Here is an 11,353-nt window from a genome sequence, read left to right on the forward strand (position 1 = left end):
TGGAGCGTATACAGAGCAAACATCTGCCAGCTTATGTGGTTCTGCTTGTTTTCTGAGTAACACAGTTATCATGTGGGCTTTTATTACCTGTTCTCCACCGCTCACCTCAGAAAAGCCTATCTCCTGTGTCCAGGCAATGCAAGGAATGCTCTTTTTGCTTTGCTGTGTTCATATGCACTAATTTAACCCGGAGTTATGAGCATGATGCTGACATTTCCCAGGAAATCATCTTGGAGAATCACAACTTGTTCCATCTGGCCTTGAAATCTAGGGTAGAGTTACAGTTTTTCTTAGGTGAGTATAGCCAAGATGCTTGTTCTGCCTACTTTTTGCTTTTTTTCTGTTTCCTATTAGAAAGTGCAGAATTTGGGTAATTTGTTTATCAAACATTCAAAATAAATGCCCCTTAAATGTATTTTTGGTCCATATTCAATGTGTACTGAATATATACTTGGGGTTGTAAATACAGATTTCTACATGTCTGTTGATATGAATACATTTAAATATGTAGCAGGCTAAATTCTAACTTTATGTAGGTCTGTGACTGCAAGTCAAGATCTTGACGTTCCTTGACAGGTGAAGCCAAGCAAAAAACGTTGTTATTTTCCCTGTAGATAATCATGGACGAAGTCTGCCCTCAGAGACCAGAGATTCAATACTCAGTCGAGTGCACTGACTGTTTTCCAGCACTCACTATTTCATGTAGCTTTTATGCGTGCAAACCATGCAACCACATCAAGATCCAGGATTACAAAAGCAGTGGAAGAAGAGGGTTTGCATGAGCCAGTAGTGGTCCAATTTCATTTGTTGTCCCCAGGTTCATGCCATTCATGCTACACCACTGTGTCCTCTCGTGTATCCCCAGGAACATGAGATAGAAAGGGCTGGTGCTGGGTGAAGGCTGTGTAAAAATACGAACTGAAACTGAGTGGAGAAAAGGCATTTGATATATGATGTCTGCTTTGGTCCTGCTCCATCCGCATGAAGCCTGAGTGTTTGCACTGATGCAGAAGGCTCCCATCTATTCTGCTCAGTGCTTGTAGGCAGAGCTGAGTAGGCTCAGTTCACTGGTTCCAGGAAGAAAAATCTAAGGAGGGAAATCTTCTCGCTACTGGATTCTGGGAGATAAAAGATGCAGAATTTTGTAGAATATATCAATTGGATGGAAACCTTCTGTATCCACCACATATGATCTTATTAAAAAAATCTGAAATTTAAGACAATAGATGGCATAGTAGAAATGCATCTTGAACCTCTGAGTATTTTGGATGTATCACTACTACTGTACAGTGAAGAAGACGTGTGAGACCCTGTGAGGTGATCTGAATGTTAACCAGATGTTCCAGCTGGTTTTGAATGCTGTTAGCTGGGTGTGTTTGCCGGAAATGTGTCCTTTGGAGTACAGACACCCTGTTCTGTGCGATGCTGGTGTATATGCTGAGTTTTGGAGGTGGCTGTGGTACTAATGTTACACACAAAAAATAATAGAAATAACCCCTTAATGGTCAAAAATCTTGAGAATACTTGCAAGTAGAGGATAGATTTATGTTTCTTCATTCCTATTTGCATGACTTCTGTGCGTATCAGAATACGCTGATCACCAGCCACTGATAAAAAATGATTTTCTATGCTAAGCAACAGGCAGAAGAGCAAAAGCAGACTAAAGTTATTGGGATGCCTGTTCCTATTCTTTACCCTAAAATTAACTTTTCTTTGGGGCTGACAGTGAAGTAGTAGTCATGGTTATGGCACAAGTTCAATTCTACAATGAACTTTTCAAGTCATTATATGTAGGTTGCTCTGAAAGTAATGCCTCCTGTTTATTTCCATGAAAACTACAACAGATACAAAGAGCACAGTAACAATGTTTGATAGAGCAAAGTCTCAGCTACAAAACGCTACTTTACAACATAGACAACACTGTAGCAGAATTGCCAGGTCACAACCTGAACCAATGGTTGAGCACCAGGTGAGAAGGCATGGCTAACCCAGGGAGCTCAGGTGCAAGCAATGCACCTGAGTGACTGGAAGGGGAGAAGACTGGATCCACCCCTCCTCACCCTCATTTAAGGGTTAGCAGCCAAGGGAGTAGCATCTCTCTGGATAGAGATTGCACTTCTCTTGAGCTGCCACTGGTGGTAAGAAGGAGTGAGCTAAGTTTCCTTCTTTTTTTTTACCTGCTATTGCTCCATTGTATTTGTATTCCATTAGAAGGCACTGTCATTGCCTTCTTCTGCCGTACACACCACCATTAGCTCTGCATTTTTGAGTGAACAAGAGCAATGAACAAGAAGCCTGCATGCTGTGCTCATCAAAATCTGCACCAGTGGAGGTAACCCACTGTTTTGTAGTTGCTATGGTGATGTTGCTGAAATGCTCAACCCACTCTCTCACTGCGCTCACATCCACTGGTCTCCATAAATGTTCAGTTAGCATCAGTGAAAGTCAGTGCGTGCAGTCCAATCTAATGAAGGAATCCAATGAAGAATGTTTGTTTCATATGTGCTTCTATGTCAGACACCATTCTGTCAGACTGCTCCTCTTCTGCTATCTGGCAGAAGACATCAAGGCAACAAAATGTAATGGAATATTGGTGGGAAGGCTCAACCTCTACTGCCATGCTGCCAGTATCCACCTCTGAAGATGTGGACCAGTGTAATAAAATAGGAGGCATTACTTTCTGAAGCAGTTCTTGTATTGTACCCCAGAGCATTGTCAACTGCTTAGTTACACGTAAGGATGCTTTACTGGTAGACAATCATGGTGATATTTTGTGGAAGAACATCTGAGGAAGAATGGAGAATTAGGACAAATAGGCTACCTCCAACTTACTTTTGCATTTCTGCTGCTTTCTATTTACCAAACTATATGCAAACACTTTTGCATCATTTTGAGGATTTTGGAGGCTTTGGGCTTTTTTGCTGAAGGAAAAGTATTGTTCTTGACTTCTAAAAGTGTATTAATGGTTTCCTTCCTTATTCTACCTCATTCTGTGGAAAGCTATTTATGTTTTGAAAGTATTACATGGAAACAGAAGGAGCCAAGTTTTATTTTGAAGTTGTTTTTCAGGTCTTAATGTTGCTGTGAACATATTCAGTATTGCTGGTTAAATCCAACACTTTTTAACAAATTAAAATGATGGTGGCATGGACATGGGTGTTTAGATGTAACCATAACTCTGGCAGAGCATAGGCAAGAAACTGTACCCTGTAAGGAAGACCAAAGATGTGTGGAAAAAAAGTGCTGAGTCAAAAGTCAGGAAGGTACAGCTTAAACATAATGATTTCTACAAGGTTCCCCAGGTAAAAACGTTGCCATTTTGCCACACGTTACATCTTATTTCTAACCCCACAGCTCCCATAATGAACATTATCTACATTTATTCTAAACATGGCTGGAACATTATATATTTGAATCATGATTATATGATGAATATTTGATTTAAGTTCATTGTATACTTGGGGAAAGTATTACAGATTCAAAATGCACCTAATAGCAATTTAACTTATTGAAGACTTAAACGAGAGTGCCAGGAATGTGAAATATGACCTAATGGTGGCCAAAGGGAAAAATCAAAGACTTAAGACATTTTACAACATAAAGTATATGATTTTAAAAATGAATGGGCTGGAGAACTTTTCTCAGAAAATTGAATTTTTCAGGACTTAATTAGATTGCTTCATTCTTTCAAAAACTACCATTTCAGCTTTTTAATGAGGGCTTAGAGTTCCCTTGAGTATTCTGGGCTTATTTGTTTACCCACAGAAAGGATCATGAGCTTGGCATGAAGAGTCACTTGCAATATGAACAGGCAAGTAAAGCAACATACATCAATAACGCAGAATGTAAGCGTCAGAGGGAAGTATTATTTGTTGCTCTGCCTTCAGTTTGTGGAGGCAGGAATAAAAATGATGCCATAATTTAGAGTGGATTGAAATTGATGGATCCTGTTGAAGACGCATGAATGAGAGTATACAGTGCACAAGCTGAAAGCAGGCTTTTCTGCATATGGAAATAGAGTGAGAGGCACATATATGACAGTGAGAAGGTGAAGAAAAGCAATCAGATATGGCTGAGCAATGACTGTCTGAAGATTATGGTTTGTATTAGTAGAAAAAGACCTACTGAACAGATGTTAAAGTAGAAATAGGTTAGAAACATAGCAGGAGGGAAAATATTCACCTCAATAACAAGCCAGATCGTTTCTTCAGATTGTGTTTTTATATGCAAGAAAGGACATGAGGCAGAAATTTCTGTAACAGAGAGATGATCAGATCTTGGATTATTTGAGTGAGAGGACACAATGTGCGATGTTAAGAGAGAAGTCAGCAAGAAGTGACCAGAGGGAGAGAGAGAGAGAGGAATAAAAATGACAGTGGCTAAAGCCAAAAGGTATCACTGTAGTCACAATGATATAAAAATTAAGATCAATAGTTTGTGTAGATCCATTTACCTTTCAAGGCTTTTTTACATTTTCCAACATTGGAAATCTCATCCAGACGAATCCACAGGAGTTGCTGTATCTGTTTGATAGCTATTTCTTCATTAAAGTTTGAGTTTGACAAAAGAAAAAAGAATCTAAATTGTCATTTTGATTTCCAGTTTTTCCTGAAGGTTGACAGAACCTCCACCCATCCAAATTTTTCTGGAAGGTTTGGAAGGTTGTCACACCTGGATAAGCTTATGTCATTTCTGAAAATAGTCAGATGCATCAGCTGTCATGTGCACAACGCATATTGTAGCTGCCAGGAGGAGGAAGCAAGGGTTTGTTTGCATGTGTCTGTTCTCCTTAAATAAGACCTTCTCTAGTACTTCTAAGAGTGACAAATGCTCCACTGCAGTCTGCAGAGTGCAGAATAAAACCCAAGTAACCTACTATCACTTCACTCTCAAAAGCCTGAGGAATTTCAAGACCCTAAAACCTGGAAACCCAAAGCCTCCTCAGTCTTACCATATCTATCTCCGCCTTGCTCAGGACACTACTTTGAATACCCTCTGCTGACAGGGCTCTCCCATCTCCTTCCAGTCCTCCGCATCCTGCCACGCCCTCCAGTCATTTCCCTTCCCCTGATCCCTATCAGATGGCCCCATAATTCTGTTCATCACATGTAGCTGTGGTGCCAGCTTGTTTCCCCAGCTCCTCCAGAACTCAGAGCATCTCAGGCCCACAACTTCACCTCCCCATCACTTCCACAGATCATCTGCACCTACAGCTGACATCCTGTTGTCAGCACAGGCAGTCTGTCTGCCTCTTCTCACAGATAACCAAGATACTTTTACTAAATATTCTCCTGAATTCAAAGAACAGATTAAGAGGACATGTCAAAAGCAAAACCAAAAAAAAACCAGCTCACTCTAACCACTGTGCATACGGTAGCTCCAGCCTTTGCTTAAAAAATGTATCCTTTGACTCTTAATCATGCTTTAACCATAACTTTCTTTTTTCTAGGAAACATAAGGCAGAAGAAACCACTCAATGACTGTTATCAAGGCTGTGCCAGACCTTCAGAAAGCTGCATTTGTTTTGCACAAAGACTGACACACCTCAGGCTTTGAGGGATTGCAGCAGACAGAGAACAAAATCGGCCAGAGGGTGCCTGTACCGTAGGAATATGGTTAGGCAGGGTATGTCCAAGTTATTCCAGTAGGCAAATCAGTATCGTGAAGAACAGAAAGAGATGAAATATCTCTGTAGCCTGAATCCATCCACTGGAAAGGTAGAGCTCTTCCTCATTCAAGTGTACAGAGCCTGATCCTGTGAGCTAGGCAGCTGCCTTCCCAGAGGTTTGACACGCTACCTCAGGCTGCTGATCCATCCTGTCCTGGTGTATCACACACTAGCACTGAACACCAGCCTGCACTTACAAGGTTACCCAATTTCCCAGAGCCATTCTTAGGCTCTGTGTCACCAAAGCCCTTTTAGTTGTCCAGATCAGGCTAACTCAGAAGGGCTAATACAAGCCAGGGTCACTACTGTGAGAGGCCAGACCCCTTGTTTCTTCACAAGAAATCAGAATAATAGTATTTCCAGGTTTCATCCATACCATGACCTGTCAGGCAGTCTGTTTCTGTCTGCTGCTCATCAATATAAGATTTGTTTAAATTATTGTCTTAAAGAAGAAACACAAGTGTTATGAGACCATTACTCCTCCACTTTGCAAAACTAGACCCAAGCTGCTTTGTTTTCAGAAGTGAGATTAAGTGTAATGCTGTTAAGAAATATACCCAAGCTTAGTGTAAAAAGTCCAAATGAATGAAGTCTGCAGTCTTCTACAGTAAAGTCCTTCCTTTCCAATAAGGAAATGCTCCTTATTCCTTTTAGGTTTGTCTTTGTCAAAATCTGTCTCCTCGCTACTGTATATCTTTCTGATTTTGTCAACAAGTCTGAAAGTCAGTTGTCCTGGAGGAGTGGAGCTCTCATAGTCATTTACAGATAAAAACCCAGTCTTTGATGTAGCTGGGACCTGAGCCATTAATTGTTTTGGAAATTAGAGTTGTGTCCTGAAAATGACTCTGTAAGTTGATGGGAAATCACCAGAGAAATCTGAATATAGGATGATGTACATATGGTAGCTTGAGCCATAGAGATAACATATGTCTCCTTTCTATACCATATGGAGCCTGTGTATAATCTATACATTTATTTCAAGACAAATAAACCACAGACATACAGCTTCAGAGAGAGATTGGACTTTGCCCCTACCTGGGAGGAAAGAATTACTTTTGTAGGACAGGTTCTCACACTAACAACGCCTGGTTCAAGGAGCTCCACACAGTTTGGATTCATTTTCAGACCAGGGCTCTCCTCCAGGAAGATGTTTGTCCAAGTCCATCCGTGTAAGAGTGGCCACTGTTGAGGAGGTGGACTCTGGCTTTTCTACAGGAGGCTCATGGTGGAGTGGAGAGTTAAACCTTGATTCTTCAATGCCACCTAGCTCCTTCCTTCAAGCGGAGTTCCTCTTCATGGTCAATCCAACTGAGCTGAACCTGAGCACGTTCATCCAGAGAAGTGAGCAGAAACCATGGCAGGAGCTGAGATGTAAAGGGCAGTAGGGCAGAGAAAGGGTGACTGATGCAATTTTAGCACTGAGACGGCAAAAATACCTATGCGATCATTTTACAGTATGAAGGAATATCAAGTGGAAGAAAATATGTCCACAGAGAGAAACCCACAGAGCCATCAGCAGAGTGAGGGAGAAGAGAAGAAAACAGAAAATAAACTTAAGGCTGGGAATGGCTGTGGACCGTTGAGCTCTCTTAACAGTCTCTGAGTCAGGCTTCTATGCAAGCATTGCAGTTTTTAACTAACTCCCAGGTCCTCCTCACTTCTAAATTTTAAACTGCCAAGGTTGCAGCATGGATCCAAATGATTGAACAGGGATTCGATCTTTCTTTAGCCACAGATGTACTGATTGCTGTGCTGAAAAATCAATCCTTAATCCAGAAAACATATTTTTCTGGGAAGTGTGCAGAGCAGAGAAACAGAACAATGAGTACAAAATGGCTGGGATACCAAGAGATGTCTGAGGAACAGATTAACAAAATACTTCACTAAAGTCTTAGTGAACTAGTCAATACTCTAGGAACTTTTATTAGCAGGCAGGGGATGTGTAGAACATGTTATCACACAAGAAACTTGTTATCTGATAGGCATGTCTTGGGGGATTTGAGAGGATTAGCAAGAAAGCTTATTGTACCACATGTAATCCATTTTTGATTTCCAGAAAAACTGGGAGGTATGGGAAATTTTGAGAAAGAAAGAGTAAATACAGTAGTACTCATCCAAAGAGGAAGAACAACTTTAGCTGTTATTGTCCCATGGGAAAATTCTTTAAATGCCTACAGATAAAGAACTCCTGAGCAATACCAGAGCCTGTTGTACAGAGCAACTTTCAATAGATATACTTGACCATTAGAGGAAGGAAAACAGTAGCTATCATACTTAGAAATTTGTGTTTGGACCCCATGTTTTTCGAAGTAATAAAGCTGTCTAGGGTACATCTAGTTCTCATGGTGACTGAAGACTTGACAAAAGGTAGCAAATAAATTCAGTAAAATGGCAAAGTATAGACCATACAGAAAGTGTCTAAAGAGTTTGAACCAAAATAACAAAGTACTCTACATTAGCTTATTTGAATAGTTAATGGACATACTTTCAGCCTGCTGGAAAAGCCAAGTAATTCAGTTTAGCATTGACCACAATGAATGCGAAGGTCCCTCCATGACCGATGGTAGGTCCGGACTTGTAAAATACTTTCCGTCATGATTTAGGGGAGTGAGATAGAAATATTTTATAAGAAAGAACTGAAAAGGTTATGACTGCTTGAGGCTCTCTGCAGTACGGATGTAAAGAAAACAGGAGAAGAGAGCAGATGTTCAGAGGTCAGGGAAATTTCTGGGAATCAGATATCTGTAGAGGTAGCGACCACGCAAGGAAAGTTGAGCTCCTGTTAATGACCTCCAAACATCTGCTCTGCTCACTCCCCTGTTTAGTTTCCATTATGATTTGGGGGTTGTCTTATGCAACCATGATTTGTCATCGACAGTTTAGGAGGTTTGGCTGACTTCCAGTCTCTGTTTCAAGTGGATGTCTCTGCTATGAAATTTTTGCTGTATTCTTTGCAAATGGTTACCAATACCCAACCTCATCTTTCTTGAAATAACGTTGAATTGTGCTCCTGCATCTGTTTCCTTCTCCTTGTATTACAACTTTTCTCTAAAAAAGTTTTCCTACTATCTTAATCTGGTAAAGCAGTATTATTCTGGAAAGACAGGTTTTGCTTTTGCAAGGTAGACAGACTATCTGACCTAAAGCTTGCTTCACTACATTGACCATCAACTCAACTCTGAAATTATTTCAGAATGCTCTCTTATACCAGTCACTCATTTGAACATCATGAAGCTTTACAGTACAAAGCAGTGTAAGACCCACTGTCCACTGTCAGTTGTGTGCTACTGTATTTTTGCTGCAGGGAGAAAAAAAGAAAAAGGAAAAGGAAAAAAAATTGTAAAAATTTGTGTAAAATTTAATTTTATACTGGTAGAAATTAGTAAAATGGTGGAAGAGAGGTGGTTTCTCTTTAGTGGTTTAGCAAAGCCTCACCAGTCAAGGGATTGGCTCTATGAAGTATTGGAAGGACTTGTCTGAATAAAGCGTCTGCAGGCTGACTGGGAATGGGTGTGCAGCTTTGGTAAACTGGTCTGGTTCTCTGGCAATCTGGGCTTTTTTTCTCCTTTCTTTTAAATAGAAAAGGAAACGGAACTTCAGCCATGTCTGTTTTTAGCCTAAATAACTTTATATGACTAGACAATAGAAAAGCAAAGTAGCAGTCAGATGGAGAGATTAGACATGAGGAGACTGTCATATCAAACTGCTATAGGAGAGCACAAAGTAGTAACAGCTCTTCGGAAGATTCAATTGCACTGAAAGCTTGTTCCATGAGAGCAGAGCTATACAAACTCAGTTTACCATAAAATGTTGCCCTTCATATACGGGGCAACCCTTCATCTGAGGCACGTGGTTCAGTGGGCATGGTGGTGTTGGGTTGATGGATGATCTCACAACTGCTTGCCTTCCTAGAGAAGTGGCAGCATGTACTGTAGCAGTTTCAGGGCTAACGCATCAGGCAACACATGCCTGGTGGAAGCAGTAACTAAGACCTCTCTCTTCTGTTTAGCTATAACATTTACAATGTTTTAAGGCACCTGATATCTCTGAGAGAGCTCTTTAGGGGGACCAACATCCTTAGAGAATCAGTTTAGTGGCAAGCACAACTAGACGCTGAGAATGATGTGTAGGTGAGCACAGCATGCCGTCATGTGAACACCTTAGGCAGTTCAGCTAACTATGCTTGTATATTCCATAAAAGAATATGTAGAGCCAGAATAAGAGCATATCTTATTATTCTGCATCTTCAGAAACCAGAAGCATGAACTATTTTCACTTGTTTTTAATTGACAGTTTAACAGTGAGGGAATTTCAGTGCTTCCCATATAAGGGCATAGTCAGGATGGCCGAGCGGTCTAAGGCGCTGCGTTCAGGTCGCAGTCTCCCCTGGAGGCGTGGGTTCGAATCCCACTTCTGACAGCTCGATGTACTTTTGAAAGGGTGCTTGGATGTGACCTTGGACAAGCTGCTTTAGGCTACTCTGCTTGAACGGGGGCTCGCTAGGGGAAGGCTGAGAGAAGCTGTGCTCTGCGTTTCGGGCTCCAGGTAGTCCAGCTGAAATCAAACAATTGACCCTTGTTATGAGCTTAGATGGTGATAAACCTGGATTGATCTTAACCATGATTCAGACAGTTTACTCTTTGTCATCATTTTAAGTTACAACCCTCATCATCTCTGAGTGAACAGCCAGACTTCACGAGACTCTGGAGGGTCTGGCAGGGAAGTCACTCACCTGTGATACTGACTGGAAGAGCATCTTCCCATTTACTGCTTAGACTGGACAGCTCATGTCCACACAGGTCTAAGGCAAAAAGAATCCCAATGTTAAAATGTGCAACAGATTTGCTGACGAAAGGTTCTATAAAATGCTGCTATTCCCTACAGTGTGTTTAGAAAATGTCATCTTGTATGCAATAAGCAGTGCCAAGCTAAACAAAACCTATGGAACATAGAGAAAGGCAAATTATACAATCACAGAATCATATGAGATGGAAAGGGCCCTTAAAGATCATCTGGTCCAACTCCCCTACAGTGACCAGGGACACCTACAGCTAGATCAGGGTGCTCAGAGCCCTGTGCAGCCTGACCCTGGATGTGTTCAGGGATGGGGCATCCACCACCTCTCTCGGCAACCTGTGCCAATACCTCAGCACCCTTATTGTAAAAAACATTTTTCTTACTATAAGGACCTTTTTCTTTGGATATCTTATATCCACCTAATTGTTTCTGAGAGAGTTTCAGTGCTTCATGGCACTCAGTCAGTCACCTTCCTATATAATCTTTTAGGCAAAGGATCATGGTGTGGATTATTGAGAGAAGTGCCAAATTTGATATGCTTTGAAGGTTGGATGGTACAGCCAATCTTCTCTTCTTCATTAACATTGTCAAATCTTGCCAGAAATGACTGCTGTGCAAACGGAGAACACTCTTCACTATGCTAAAATTAGCTAGAATAGGGTGTTTCCTAATCAAATCTTGTCCTGGATTGCCAAATAATGTATAGCTGTTTGTGTTGCAGATAACGCTCCAGTGGGGACTATGCTTAAATCCCTCAAAACTCATATTAAGCAAGACCTCTGGCTGAACTTTAACTTTGTGCTCAGAAGTGCGAGACTGGTGCTATAAGCCACCCAGATCTACATCAAACACTGTGACTCTAATTGCACACTTAGCTAACAAAGATCA

General features: G+C 41.0%; 1 non-coding gene across 1 annotated transcript; it reads left to right on the forward strand.

The window, feature by feature from the left end:
- On the forward strand, positions 10,005-10,087 carry TRNAL-CAG. The gene has a single exon. It is a non-coding gene; the product is annotated as a tRNA-Leu (tRNA).

Source organism: Numida meleagris, chromosome 3 (genome assembly GCF_002078875.1).
Source record: "Numida meleagris isolate 19003 breed g44 Domestic line chromosome 3, NumMel1.0, whole genome shotgun sequence".
In the NCBI taxonomy this organism is placed as follows: domain Eukaryota; kingdom Metazoa; phylum Chordata; class Aves; order Galliformes; family Numididae; genus Numida; species Numida meleagris.